Source organism: Pan troglodytes, chromosome 2 (genome assembly GCF_028858775.2).
Source record: "Pan troglodytes isolate AG18354 chromosome 2, NHGRI_mPanTro3-v2.0_pri, whole genome shotgun sequence".
NCBI classification, from domain to species: Eukaryota; Metazoa; Chordata; class Mammalia; order Primates; family Hominidae; genus Pan; species Pan troglodytes.
The window spans coordinates 15289242-15304148 of record NC_086015.1 but is presented as its reverse complement, the minus strand read 5'-3'; the positions used below and the strand labels follow the sequence as shown (position 1 = coordinate 15304148).

At 45.2% G+C, this 14907-nt stretch overlaps 1 protein-coding gene across 22 annotated transcripts in view; it reads right to left on the bottom strand.

Moving 5' to 3' along the window:
• Positions 1–12417, bottom strand: part of ATG7 (autophagy related 7) — a 283351-nt gene extending 270934 nt beyond the window's left edge. For 7 of the 22 annotated variants that reach the window (XM_016940479.4, XM_024355330.3, XM_054680378.2 and 4 more), the window contains exon 1: positions 12270–12390. The gene's annotated coding sequence lies outside the window, so the exon portion shown is untranslated. Of the gene's footprint in view, positions 1–1941; positions 2188–11990 lie in introns of all 22 variants that reach the window. The other 15 variants (XM_063806601.1, XM_016940474.4, XM_054680375.2 and 12 more) reach the window with 12 other exon arrangements.
• Positions 12418–14907: the final 2490 nt, after the last annotated feature.

Here is a 14907-nt window from a genome sequence, read left to right as displayed (position 1 = left end):
GCATTTTGTGATTAAAGAAGCTAAGGATGGAAGTATTTTGGCTTGGCTGCTTATAGAATTAATTGAAGCAGGAGTGCTTCCTGGAGTGAGACCGCCCAACCATTCTCCCTCTAGGATTGGACACAGCAAATAATCAAGCCAGTATAGGATTTTTTAAAATGAAGAAGTGTAGGATATTTTTTAATGAAGAAATACAGGATTTTTTAAATGAAGAAGTAATTCACTTTAAAGTGAAGAAGTAATTGTAGAAAATAAAAAACACAGGGAGAGAAAAAAACAAAAACAAAAAGAACCTGTCTTTAGGGGAAGCTAGACACACAGGCCTCTAGTTTCCATAAACCAGCCTGACAATGCTAAAAATTATCACACTCTAATTTTTCTGTGTGTTTTAGTTTTTTGTCTGTTTGCTTTAGGAGAGCAGGGGAGTTTTTTTGGTTTGTTTTTCTTTGAGACAGAGTCTCGTTCTGTCATCCAGGCTGGAGTGCAATGGCGTGATCTCGGCTCACTGCAACCTCCGTCTACCAGGTTCAAGCGATTCTCCTGCCTTGGCCTCCCACATAGCTGGGATTACAGGCATGCGCCACCATGCCCAGCTAATATTTGTATTTTTAGTAGGGTTTCGCTTTGTTGGCCAGGCTGGTCTCAAACTCCTGACCCCAGGTGATCCACCTGCCTTGGCCTCCCAAAGTGCTAGGATTACTAGGCGTGAGCCACCATGTCCACCACAAGCAGGAGAGTTTTTAATGGTTCAGGGAAAGGATGCTAAAAGGAGAGGTAATGTAATGCAGTCAGGAATCAGGTCTTTATACAGATGAACCCGAGTGTGGATTCCACCTCCACCTCCTATTGGCTGAGAAGCCTAGGGCAGGTTAGGGCAGGTTCCTTCACCCCCCTGCACCTGGATTTACTCAGGTGTAAGATAAGGACAGGTATACCTACTCTAGAACTTGCTGGGAGGGCTAAATGTTTGTGAGGTGCTTGCTACAGTGCCTGGCATAAAGCAAGCAGTCAATAAATGGTAGCTGCTGGTAGTTTTTCTTGTCACTGCCCCATATTAGCCAACAATGCCTGACTAATGTGGTTCCCCTTCCCCATGCTCACTATGAAAATTTCCTCTGCCTAAAACATGCCTCATTTAAAGCCTACCTCCCTCAAAAGAGCTCTGCAAGCACAACAGAGGCTTAATTAAAAGGAAATGGTCAGTCTCCCACTACAGGTCATCAAGAAGTCCAAAAGAACAAGTTCTAAAGGGCAGCGAGCACTCAGTGTCCGATTTCTCTGAGCCCATGTGGGGCCATTCACTTAGCAGAAGTGCCAGAATAACTGCAATTTGGCCCTGAAGTGCCTTCTCTGGGCCAAAATGGAGCACACAGAGCAGGCTTCTATTCTCATTTTCCCAGCTGCAGGGCTGCAAGCTCTGGCAGTCATTAAAATAAGCACCAAACCACATGACCAAGTCCCGATGACAAACAGCATATGTTCTTAGCTGCTGATGTGTAAAAAGGAGGTAGAGATCACCAGGAGCCAGGAGGGGGCTGCTTTGGCATATGGAGCCAATGCACATTTTATAGACAAATGATGCTTCTGCAACCTCATGAGTTTCAGAAACAATCTGCAAGGCTGTTAAAGAGGGAGGTTTAAAGCCTTCTCTTCCAAAAGAAGGGAAAAAGTTCTAAACTTAGAAGAAAGAGTAGGCTCTACCGGAAGATGAGAACTCAGGACTCCTACAGGGAAACCAGCTGGGTACAGAAACCTCACTTCCTTTTAAAAGTTGCATTAGAGTCAAGATGTCCCTGAGCAAAACTAACATCTCCACAAGACATCAAATCATCAAGTCAGCCAAATTGGTTTGTGACTGTGCTTTCAGGTGATTTCTGTGGTAACAGCTGATCACACTGGCAGTTAGGAAAATTGCTATGATGGGTGAGTTGTCCTCCTCACCTCCAAGCCAACTCTGAATCAACATGATTTCTTCTTCAGTGGGTCAACCAGGGAACAAGCAGTCACATCCACAGTCTTCAAACTCTTATCTGTCCTTCTCATTGGTTACTTCCAGGAGCTGTTTTTCTTTTATTTTGGTTTCCTTCTGCTATAATATCCTTCACCTTCACATGCAATCTGGTGTCCATCAGCTTCAGTTTTTGAGAATGGATGCACTGGATACCAGCATTATGGGGTCTGAGAAGCCTACATGGGAGGGACAGTGACGGCTGAGAAAATGTGGGAAAGAGGAGAGAGGAAGCAATAATGCCAGGAAGACGGAGGGCAGTGTGCCTCCTTCTGAGTCCTTTTGTTACCTCCACTGATCAACAGTGTTGCCCATTTCTCTGTTCATCTGAGAGACAGCCACCTGGATTTGTCTGAATCACTGTGGAGCCCTATGCCAACCAACAACTAAAATCTATGATGGTTTCCTAAAAGCTGGCTGAGTTATGAAGGCTTGCTTCTAAATAATCACATCTCTGTGGTTTTCATTTCTGGTGATGTTTAAAGAATCCTGAGAAACGGGAGAAGTACTTTAAAACTGGGCCAAGCAAAGGCCTGATTTCCGATTTTCAAAATGTTTGATTTTTCTTTTTTTCTTTTCTTTTTTTTTTTTTTTTTTTTGAGATGGAGTTTCACTCTTGTTGCCCAGGTTAGAGTGCAATGGCATGATCTCGGCTCACTGCAACCTCTGCCTCCCACGTTCAAGCGATTCTCCTGCCTCAGCCTCCCAAGTAGCTGGGATTATGGGTGCCCGCCACTACGCCCAGGTAATTTTTTGTATTTTTAGTAGAGATGGGGTTTCACTATATTGGCCAGGCTGGTTTCGAACTCCTGACCTCAGGTGATCCACCTGCCTCAGCCTCCCAAAGTACTGGGATTATAGGCGTGAGCCACCACACCCGGCCTGATTTTTCAAAGATAAGAATAAAGATGGGTTCTAAAGACCACTGGACAGAAGTTTTGCTCCCAGGAAAGGCCCATATGGGCCACTCTAGTCCACTTAGCACCTTTGTACAATCAGAAAATTACACCCCTGCTTCAAGATTTTACTTCCTTTAGTTAGAGAAATGTTGTAATATACTGATTAGATTAGCTCAAGACATAGTAGCCTTCTCTGCCACTGTCATTACAAAAATGCACCCACGATACCTATGATATAAATGGGACCCCCTTTGATGTGGCCTCTTGTGCAGTGCACAGCCTGCATAACTGTATAAGGCAGCCCTAAGTAATCACAAGAGGCCAATATGGTTTCTCTAAGAAAAAGTCATGACAGAGTAACTGCATTCCTATCTTGATCAGGGAAGAATCATAGACACAGGACATACAGGTCTCAGAAATGTCTCTCACAAGGCTGCTCTAGAAATCCCGGTAGACAAGGTGAAGATACAGGAATTGGATCCTGACATAATTAGAGGGATTAAGAACTGGTAAAATAATCTTATTCAAAGGATCTTGGTTACTGAATTAATTAATGTTAATTAGAAAGGAGCTAATAGCAGTAGGTCTTTGGCTTAGTCTCTGGGCCTGTCCAATTTATTTTATTTATCCACATGAATGAATATTTATCAACATTTACTAAGTATTTCATGTGCACTGAACCCTGTGCTGGGGCTAAGAGCAGGGGGAATAGGCAAATAAACATATTCAATAAAGTATTCTTATTACCATATTTTACCAATAACTTGGATAATGATATAGATTTGCTTATCAATTTCATGACAAAAGAAGAAACAGGCAATACAAGTGACTAAAATTCAGGATAAAAAAAGATTCCAACCATCTGGAATGGCAGGCCTATTTTAACAAGATTTGAAATTTCATAGAGGTAAATCTAGGGCCCTAAATCTAAGTTCAAGAAAACAACTGGGCCGGGCGCGGTGGCTCACGCCTGTAATCCCAGCACTTTGGGAGGCCGAGGCGGGTGGATCACGAGGTCAGGAGATCGAGACCATCCTGGCTAACACGGTGAAACCCCGTCTCTACTAAAAATACAAAAAATTAGCCGGGCGTGGTAGCGGGCGCCTGTAGTCCCAGCTACTCGGGAGGCTGAGGCAGGAGAATGGCGTGAACCCGGGAGGCGGAGCTTGCAGTGAGCCGAGATCGCGCCACTGCACTCCAGCCTGGGCGACAGAGCGAGACTCCGTCTCAAAAAAAAAAAAAAAAAAAAAAAAAAAAAGAAAACAACTGGACAAGGCAGATGGTCTGCTAGACTGGAAAGGGCATAGGTTCATGAGCCAGATAGACCTGAGTTCAAATCCTGTCTCTGCTACTTTCTAGCCACACCACCTGGGACAAGTCATTCAACTTCTCCGAGTCTGTTTCCTCTTCTGTTAGATGGGGATACCACCTACCGTGCAGAATTAGTGTGAAGATTCAACTAGAAAATGCATACATCTGGCCCATAGGAGACACTCAAAAAGCAGGACTAATATCATATTGTTTACCAATAACATGCCTGGCCAACATGGCGAAATCCCGTCTCTACTAAAAATACAAAAAAAGGGCCGGGCATGGTGGCAGGCGCCTGTAATCCCAGCTACTCGGAAGGCTGAAGCTTGAGAATTGCTTGAACCCAGGAGGCGGAGGTTGCAGTCAGCTGAGATAGCACTACTGCACTCCAGCCTGGGTGACACAGCAAGACTCTGTCTCAAAAAAAAAAAAAAAAAAAAGAAAAGAAAAGAAAAGAAATGAAATTGGGGCTTCCATTAGTTATTTCTTCAATAAACAGTTATGTTACATACTTGTCCCTGTGCTACATTTCAGGGTTCAATGGCAAAAAAAAAAAAAAAAACTATGGTCCCCACCTTTAAAGAGCTAACAATTTTGAAGCCAAAACAGACAACAAAACAGAAGAGGAATCGGAGTATAGCAATTTGGAGGTAAAACAAATACAGTATAGCCTGGTGTTTGCACAGAATGTTATAGGAGGAGGGACATCTAAATTAGACTGATGAGGCAACAGTGTTTCTTATAGAAACCCTTAAGCCAAGGTGGGGTTTTTTTGTTTGTTTGCTTTTTGTTTTTTGAGACGGAGTCTTGAGACAGAGTCTTGCTCTGTCACCCAGGCTGGAGGGAGGTGGCGCAATTTCGGCTTCACTGCAACCTCTGCCTCCCGGGTTCAAGCGATTCTCCTGCCTTAGCCTCCTGAGTAGCTGGGATTACAGGCACCCGCCACCATGCCTGGCTAATTTTTGTATTTTCAGTAGAGACAAGGTTTCACTATGTTCGTCAGGTTGGTCTCGAACTCCTGACCTTGTGATCCACCCACCTCGGCCTCCCAAAGTGCTGGGATTACAGGCGTAAGCCACCACACCCAGCCAAGCCAAGGTTTTAAGAATATCCTATAGAAACCCTTAAGCCAAGGTTTTAAGAACATCCAAGTAGATTCTCAACAGGGGCCCTACTGGCATGCTGGATGGAACAATTCTTTTTTGTTTAGAGCTATCCCTGCACACTGCAGAATGTTGAGCATCTCTGGCTCTCTCTCAATAAATGCAGTAATGCCCTCTGGTCAATGTCACAAAACAAAGCAAAATAAAACAGCTCCACAAACTTCTAAACCCGCCCCTGATGGTTGAGAAAGGGAGGGTTAGATGGCAGCACTAGCCCCATGCAAGGACCCCTGGATGAGGAGGCTAGAGGTAGGGAGTGGGGACTCTCCAGGCAAAGGGAAGAAGCTGACTCAGCTCCACATCGTCAACTGCAGAAACACCCCATGGCCTCTGCATAAGCTTAGAATTTTCTTGGCCACCTCCACATACCCATCATCTAGTGAATTTCTTTGCTCACTTCAAATCACAGCTCAATCATCATTTCTGAGGGAAGCCTTCCCTGACTCCCTCAGCTCTGGATTAGGTCGATCCTCCTGTATTCTAGTCCTCAAAGAGCACCAACTACCTTACCTTCATAGCACGTATGCAGTTATCCTCCTCAGTAGAATAAAAATTCTATGAGAAAGGAACCATGTCAGCTTCTCATTTTCCCCCATTCATCATTGTTTTTCTAGCACCTGACTTAGCACCTCATAGGTACCCAATAAATACTTGTTGATGACTGAAACAAAGAATGAATAAATAAAAATTCTATGAGAAAGGAACCGTGCCAGCTTCTCATTTTCCCCTATTTGTCATTGTTTTTCTAACACCAGTCTTCGCACCTCACAGGTGCCCAATAAATACTTGTTGATGACTGAAACAATGAGTGAACAAACCAGGATGGTATGTTTGAGAAAATACAAATGAGTTCTGTTGTGGGAGGTCACGGACCCCGAACGGAGGGACCGGCTGGAGCTGCAGCAGAGAAACATAAATTGAGATTTCATTTTAATATGGACATATATCAGTTCCCAAATAATACTTTTATAATTTCTTATGCCTGTCTTTACTTCAATCTCTGAACATAAATTGTGAAGATTTCATTTTAATATGGACATTTATCAGTTCCAAAAATTAATACTTTTATAATTTCTTATGCCTGTCTTTAATCTCTTAATCCTGTTATCTTTGTAAGCTGAGTGTGTTAACTGTACAAATTGATTGTAAAACATGTGTGTTTAAACAATATGAAATCAGTGCACCTTGAAAAAGAACAGAATAACAGTGATTTTCAGGGAACAAGGGAAGACAACCATAAGGTCTGACTGCCTACAGGGTCAGGCAGAATACAGCCATATTTTTCTTCTTGCAGAGAGCCTATAAACAGACGTGCAAGTAGGGAAGATATCACTAAATTCTTTTCCTAGCAAGAAATATTAATAATTAAGACCCTGGGAAAGGAATGCATTCCTGGTGGGGCGGGGGGAGGGGGGGTCTATAAAAGGCTGCTCTGGGAGTGTCTGTCTTATGCAGTTGAGATAAGGACTGAAATATGCCCTGGTCTCCTGCAGTACCCTCAAGCTTACTAGGATTGGGAAACCCCACCCTGGTAAATTTGAGGTCAGACCAGTTCTCTGCTCTCGAACCCTGTTTTCTGTTGTTTAAGATGTTTATCAAGACAATACATACACTGCTGAACACAGACCCTTATCAGGAGTTTCTGATTTTGTCCTTGTCCTGTTTCCTCAGAAGCATGTGATCTTTGTGACCCACTCCCTGTTCGCACACCCCCTCCCCTTTTGAAGTCCTTAATAAAAACCTGCTGGTTTTGCGGCTCGGGTCAGCATCACAGTCCTACCAATATATGATGTCACCCCCAGAGGCCCAGCTGTTAAAATTCCTCTCTTTGTACTCTTTCTCTTTATTTCTCAGCCAGCTGACACTTATGGAAAATAGAAAGAACGTACCTTGAAATATTGGGGGCACGTTCCCCTGATAGAGTTCTGTATGGCAGCAAGGAGAGGCACATGGGGCAGAGTAGATGGACCATGCCATAAAAGCAGGCAAAGGCCATATCATGAAGAGCCTTACGTGAAAAGCTATGCAACTGTATTTCTGCATAGATCTCTATTTTAGTAAAGGCAATCCACAGCAGTGAGGACCAGACTGCTGAGGCAGGGCAACCAGCTGGGAGGCTGTGCAGAAAGACAGGCAAAAAGGGAGGGGAGCCTGAAATGAGGGAGCAAGGGAGGAAATGGAGGAGATGTGTGTCAGGAGATAGCAACAAAGTCGAATCTATAGAACTCTGATGACTACCTGGACTTGGAAGATGGAAAGGAGGGCTAGTACCAGAGGAAGAGTCTGAGATGACTCTCAGGGTTCTGTTTTGGATGACTAAATGAAAGGAGGGGAATTGGCAAGATTCAAGAATGGAGAAAGAACGGCAGGTTCAAAGGGAAGATGAGGAGCTTAGTTTTAGACTTGTTTGAGTTTGAGGATAGCACTCAGGAGAGATTCGGGCTATGATACAGAACAGGGGTCATGAGCATATAAACAAGTTTGAAGCTGCGGTTGAAAAGAATATAGTAGAGGGCAGAGTCTTGGCAAAAATTGGCATGTGAGGGACAAAGGGGAAGAAAGGAGCCCACAATGGAAATTGAGGGACAAATGGCCAGAGAGATAACACAAAGTAGGACTGGGTTTTCCTAAGTGAGGGGCAAGGTCAGCAATGTCAGATGTGCCAAGAAAGATAAGAAGGAAAAGTGGTCAGGTATTCTGGCAATGTCGAGGTCTGATGACTTTGGGGAGTGGTGGGACGAGAGCAGGATTTTAGCGATGACTTAGGGAAGTACAGGAAGCAACTCTAGATAACTCTTCCAAGAAAGGTGGCTGGGTAAAAGAGGTGTGACAGGGTGCAGCACAGGTTAATTGGAGGGTTTTTGTTTTTTCCAAAATGAGAGTAAACAGAGAATATTTAAATGAGAAGGGTTGATGAAACAGAAAAGAAAATGAACAAATGATGGAACCCAGTCCTTGAGGCAAAGGAGGCGATGGGATCTCAAGCACAAATAGAGGACTTAGTCTTAAAACACCATTTCTTTCACAGAATTAGAATAAAAGGCAAAAGGATAGGGTCAGCTAAAGATCAGTTGGTAAAGGATAGAAGAGGAAGCTGAGATGCCTTAATTAATGGCTGCAACTTAGTGGAGCAAAAGTCAAGGTAGGAGGTTGAGGAGAGGAATGAATATGAGGAAGACATAAAGGGAAATGGACAAGAGAGCTGCCTGAGGATATGGGGAGGGCTGAGCCACGCTGAGAGCCTATTTGGTGGCACACTAGTGTAATAGTGTCAAAAGCACAATGTGTCTATAATGGAGCTGGCAGGGCTTTAGGTTACCACAAGAAAAGTGCAGTCTTGCTCTGCATGGTTAGAGTCCTCAAGGAAAGAGGATTTCCTTTCTGTACCACACACTCAAAGAGAGGCTGACAAACCAGAGCAAGTTCAAGGATGGTAACTGGGATGAAGGTGTGAGGAAATCCCAAAAGTGATCATTCTGAAGCCGGTCTGAGATGGAGTGAATAGGCTGTTCCTCAGTCTGCCAAGATCATGGTAATACCTACTGACTACCAATTAACAGGGCAGCACCTCCAGTATTTATTCTCCCTTGATTATACAATCAGGCCTTAATCGCACTGGAGAAGGGTGGGGAGATCAGGAGATAGAAAGAGGAGAGGAAGCAGTGGCTCACGCCTGTAATCTCAGCACTTTGGGAGGCCGAGGCAGGCGGATCACGAGGTCAGGAGATGGAGACCATCCTGGCTAGCACAGTGAAACCCCATCTCTACTAAAAAAAAAAAAAAAAAATTAGCCGGGCATGGTGGTGGGCACCTGTAGTCCCAGTTCCTGGGGAGGCTGAGGCAGGAGTATGGTGTGAACCCAGGAGGCAGAGCTTGCAGTGAGCCGAGATCGTGCCACTGCACTCCAGCCTGGGCAACAGAGTGAGACTCCATCTCAAAAAAAAAGAAAAAAAAAAAAGAGGAGAGGAAGACATTAGCGAACGTCATTTCCATGGGTAGAAGTGGACGACAGAGGCAAACTGACTTCCAAATAAAATCAGAGGTCAGGGTTAATCTATTAGAGACACTAGTCAAAGAATTTTGTTACTGCTCAATTCCACACAGCAAATTCATTTCTGCCCTCCCGCCATCAGGATCCTGATTCTTGTCCCCTTCCTCTGTTTCATCCTATCAGTTACCAAGTCCAGCAAATTCCACCTCCTTAATCTCTCAACTCCTGCCACCCCTCTCCATCTCCACTGTCACTGCCTTCATCCAGATCTTCATCCTGTCACCTGGATCACTGCAACTATACCCAACGGGTCCCCTGCTTGTCTTTTTCTGTCCAGTGTAATCACCACATTGCTGCCTGCGTAATTTAAAACAGATGAGAGGATGTCGCATCTGTTTTAAAATCTTCAGGGTCCTGCTCTCCACCCCCGCCCCCACATTTTAGAGTCCAAACTTCTGGGCCTGGCAATATTAATGACTACTGTTTATTGAGTATTTATCATCTACCAGTGCCAAGTGAGTAACGTATCACCTCGTACAGTTTTTATTTCCCCTTCTTAGAGATGAGGAAACTGAAGCTTAGAAAGAAGTGACTTGCCCAGGGTCACAAAACTAGTTCAGTGGCAATGGGAATATTGGTACGCAGCTATCTTGGATCCCAAAGTCTATGTGCACGTAACATGCTATTGTCCACAGGGCCCTTCGCGATGTGGCTAGTGCTTACCTTTCCAGTCACCTCTCATCCTACACCTCCACACTGCCGCCACTCCAGTGAACCACAAGCAGGCCATGCATTCTCACCTCTAGCCCTTTGCTCATCTCACTTCGAACCACTCTTCACCTGTCAAATCTCGTTCATCCTTCAGGTCTTGGCTAAAGCAGCACCTCCTCACTGAAACCTTCTCTGATGAGTCAGCCTGACTTATGCGTACCCTAAGTCCTCCTCTACCAAACCTCCGCAATAGCTTCATGCCATACCGTTGCTATCTCCTTGACTTAAAAAAAAAGTAAACTCTTTGAGGACAGGGATGTGTATCTTACTCATTTTTGTATTCCCAGCTTGCAGCGCAGTGCCAGACACACAGCTGAAGCTCAATAAATGTTTATTCTCTATAATGAGATGCTGGCTGGGAACGAAAAAGGGAACCTGTGGTTGAGTAATGGAAAGTCCAGTACTCAGCTCTTAAAGGATTTCAAAATCATGTCACATGAGGGCAGGAAGGAGTTGGCCAAGATAAATGGAAGAGGAAGGGGAGATGTTCGAAGCAGCAGAAGCAAAGGGCTATAGGTGACACACACCTGCAAGCAGCTTAACAAGACTGGAGCAGCGTTGGGGGATGGGAAAGCAGTTTAGCAACATGAGCCATTCCAAGACTGGACTTTTCTTTATTCGAGTGTTAGGTCACTTCCTCAGGGAAGCCATCCCTGACTAGCTAGCTTTTATGCTTCCCCCCAGTTACTGTCCATCCCATGACCCTGTACGTTTCAGAATCGGAAACACCTACCAACCCTTACTGACAATGCCGCCACCGCCACCACCACCACTATTATTAGAAGGTGCCATGAAACAGGGTTCTTTTTCTTCTTATTTTACTGATAGATCACCAGTGCCCACAATAATGCCAGGCACATAACAGGCAAATATTTGTTTTATTCATTCATCCAACAAATATTTATTGAGCATATATAATATGCTAGGCATTGCTCTATATGCTGGGGATATAACAAAACATGACAAAATTTGCTGTCACTGTTAAGTTTACTATGAGCAAATACATTAAATATGCTTAGCCTAGAGAAGAAAAGGTGAGAAGAGGAAGACAAACTAGCAGCTTTCAATGATGTATAGGGCAATTAAATGCAGGGGTGATTCCAAGAGCCTGAAGGAAGAACAGTGAGCTAAGATTACCGAGTAGCTGCTTTCAACTCAACCTAAGAGTCAGAACTGGGGGAGGACCAAACAGGACCAACCAGAAGTACAAAGCTTTCTGTCACTGAAGAAATCTGGCCAGTGGGCAGAGGTGTCAGAGAAAAAAATCTAAGTAGTCAATGAAAAAGAGAGTCTGGGATCCAGAGGTCCCAAACTGACAGCCACAGATATGACTGGTTACAGTTGAACAGGGTTTTGTAAAAACTGAGTTGCCAATGTTTTTAAAAACCATAATTACTTGCCAATTTTTAAAAAATGGCATCAGTCGCCAGTGCTTAAAAATCAGGAAACTGCACGCACGTGCACACACACACGGTTTGGCTTGTACTTCTCCAACATCATGTACGTTAGTACTGTACTTATAAAATTCATTTCGGTAAAATTAGAAGTTTGACTCTATTTCTGACAAATGTTCCAACACCTATATTTACCTTACCGGATTGATTCTTATTGTGCATTAGTTTCTAACCCTGTAACCAAGGAATCGAGAATCTTCTTTCTCAGAAAGTAAACTTACTTAACCTCCTCACTTAACAAATGGCGGATTATCATTCCCATTTTGCAGATGGAAAAGCAGCTTAGATGGGGAAGGAACGTCCCAGAGACAGCAAATCCAGACACAGCCAGGCTGGGAATCCAAATGTCCCATCTCCCGTGTTCCAACACAGAAGATTCTGAGCACTGCCTACCAAGAGGACAGGAGGGGCTGACTTAGGAAATCAGCACGAGCTTCCAAGTCAGAAGACCCCGGACTGAACCAGTCTGAGGGGACGCGGCTACAGACGAAGGGCGATAGCCGGAATCAGTGAGTCCCTGGAGGAGGAAGGACCACCCAGAAGCTGGCAGAGGAGGATCCTGAGACTTGCTGTGACCCTCGCCCTCCCTGGCGAGCTCGCCCCTTGACTCCAGGCCTCCAAAACCGGCCCAGCAAGACCCCACTACACCCTCGCCCGCCGCGGCTCACTTACCGCCGCTCAACTTCCGGCAACCACAGCTCTCTCTGAGGCGCGCGCCCCGATGACGCAACGCGGTCCTGCCCGCGCCCTGGGAAGCGGCGCGCGTGCGCAAAGGAGCAGAGGCAAGCCGGGGAAATGCGCCCCTAGCACCGAGCTAAGTGGGAGGAACTTGAGTCGTGGGGAGGGCGGGGCATCAGGGGGCGGTGACGCCCCCGGGGGAAGCGATGGAGAGCATCTCCCTTACCAGATGTCGGAATGTCTGCATTCCCTTCAGGCTTTTAAGAAAGTGCCCACGTTCTCTCTTTTGATTTCAGAGGATGACAGGAATGATCACCATGGCCATTCTCCAGGAGAGGCGGCATCAAACGCAGCACAGGGGCCATCAGGGTGGCAGGTGTGGAGAGCCAGGAGATGAGAATTTTAGTAGGAAAAGGCCAGTGAACGTCGACAGTGACCAACCTGCCTTTTCTAAACCAGCCATCATTCTCACAGCTCCTCACTGTCAGTGAGATAAAGTTATTCCCTCTCAATACTTGGTTAGATACTCTGCGCGTGCAAAGCACTGGACAGGTGTTGAAGATACAGCAGTGATTATGACAAGTTTCTCTGTCTGGCCTGTAAGGCCTTTCACAAATTAACTCTGATATACCACTCTAGACTCATAACAACAAGAGCGATGACTGCTATTAATTGACTAGCCACCGCGTTTTCAGGGTTTTACATCTCTAATCCTCACAAGAGTCCTGAAACATATCCCCAAGTTATATATGAAAGAACAGAATCTAAGAAAAGTTAGGTGGCTTGCTGAAAGTTAAAGGGCTTTTGGGCCAGGAACGTAATCTGAAGTTTGTTTGATTCTGGCAAATAAGAAAACAAATCCAGACTAATAAGGATACTTATTAGAAAGGATTACTGCAAGAAGTGAGAGGGGTGGGAGAGAAGGAACTGTGCAATAGCAGAGGGAGACTATTGCAATAGTGAGATCACTCTGACCAAAAAATCCGCAGATGTTTCAATGGTTAGGGAAAAAGAGGGTTCCCCCACCCCCCACCCTCCCCAAAGGCAGGTAAACAAGGCTAGAAACAACCGAATATGGGAAGTGGGATGAAGGGGTGGCTTGATCAGATAGTAGATTAGAGAATGTTTTATCTTGAGGCCAACCTATTCTCAGTAGGGGTTGTGTGTGTCAGTCTCTGAGCCCAAGCTAAGCCATCATATCCCCAGTGACCTGCACGTATACATCCAGATGGCCTGCAGCAACTGAAGATCCGCAGAAGTGAAAATAGCCTTAACTGATGACATTCCACCATCGTGATTTGTTTCTGCCCCACCCTAACTGATCAATGTACTTTGTAATCTCCCCCACCCTTAAGAAGTTTCTTTGTAATTCTCACCACCCTTGAGAATGTACTTTGTGAGATCCACCCCCTACCCCCAAAACATTGCTTTTAACTCCACCGCCTATCCCAAAACCTATAAGAATCAATGATAATCCCACCACCCTTTGCTGACTCTCTTTTCGGACTCAGCCCACCTGCACCCAGGTGAAATAAACAGCCTTGTTGCTCACACAAAGCCTGTTTGGTAGTCTCTTCACACGGACACGTGAGACAGTATGCTAGTTCAAGCTGAGAGTAGGTTAAAGTAAGGAGCCTGGGGAAAGGAAAGAAGCTTAACCCAAGTTTGGTTAATAAGCATTTTTTCCAACTGGTCAATGGAGACAAGCAGCTCTGTAATCATTTATGAGGCAAAGAATGGGAATTCAGAAGGACTGTGTTTGACCTTGCCACAGTAAACAAGGGAGGCAACCATGAGTCATTTAAGTGACATGAGAATGGGTATTTCTTTGTAGTGAACATTTTCTGAAGCACAAAAAGGTTAAGAAAGATTTCTCTTTTTTCTTTCTTTCTTTCTTTCTTTATTTTTTTTGAGACAGGGTCTCCCTCTGTTACCCAGGATGGAGTACAGTGGAGTGATCATAGCTCACTGCAGACTCAACCTCCTGAGCTCAAGGGATCCTCCCACCTCAGCCTCCTGAGTAGCTGGGACTACAGGTGCATGCCATCATGCCGGGCTAATTTTCTCATTTTTTGTAGAGACTGGGTCTTGCTATGTTGCCAGGGCTGGTCTTGAACTCCTGGACTCAAGTGATCCTCCCACCTTCACCTCCCAAAGTGCTGGGAATACAAGTGTGAGCCACCTTGCCAAGCAAGGATTTCTTTTTCCTTTTTTTTTTTTTTTTTGAGACGGAGTCTCGCTCTGTCACCCAGGCTGGAGTGCAGTGGCACAATCTTGGCTCACTGCAAGCTCCGCCTCCCAGGTCCATGACATTCTCCTGCCTCAGCCTCCCAAGTAGCTGGGACTACAGGTGCCCGCCACCTCGCCCGGCTAATTTTTTGTATTTTTAGTAGAGACAGGGTTTCACCGTGTTAGCCAGGATGGTCTCGATCTCCTGACCTCAGGATCCACCCGCCTCAGCCTCCCAAAGTGCTGAGATTACAGGTGTGAGCCACTGCGCCCAGCCTTTTTTTTTTTTTTTTAATTTATTTTTTTGAGATGGAGTTTCACTCTTGTTGCCCAAGCTGGAGTGCAATGGCGCAATCTTGGCTCACTGCAACCTCCACCGCCAGGGTTCAAGCAATTCTCCTGC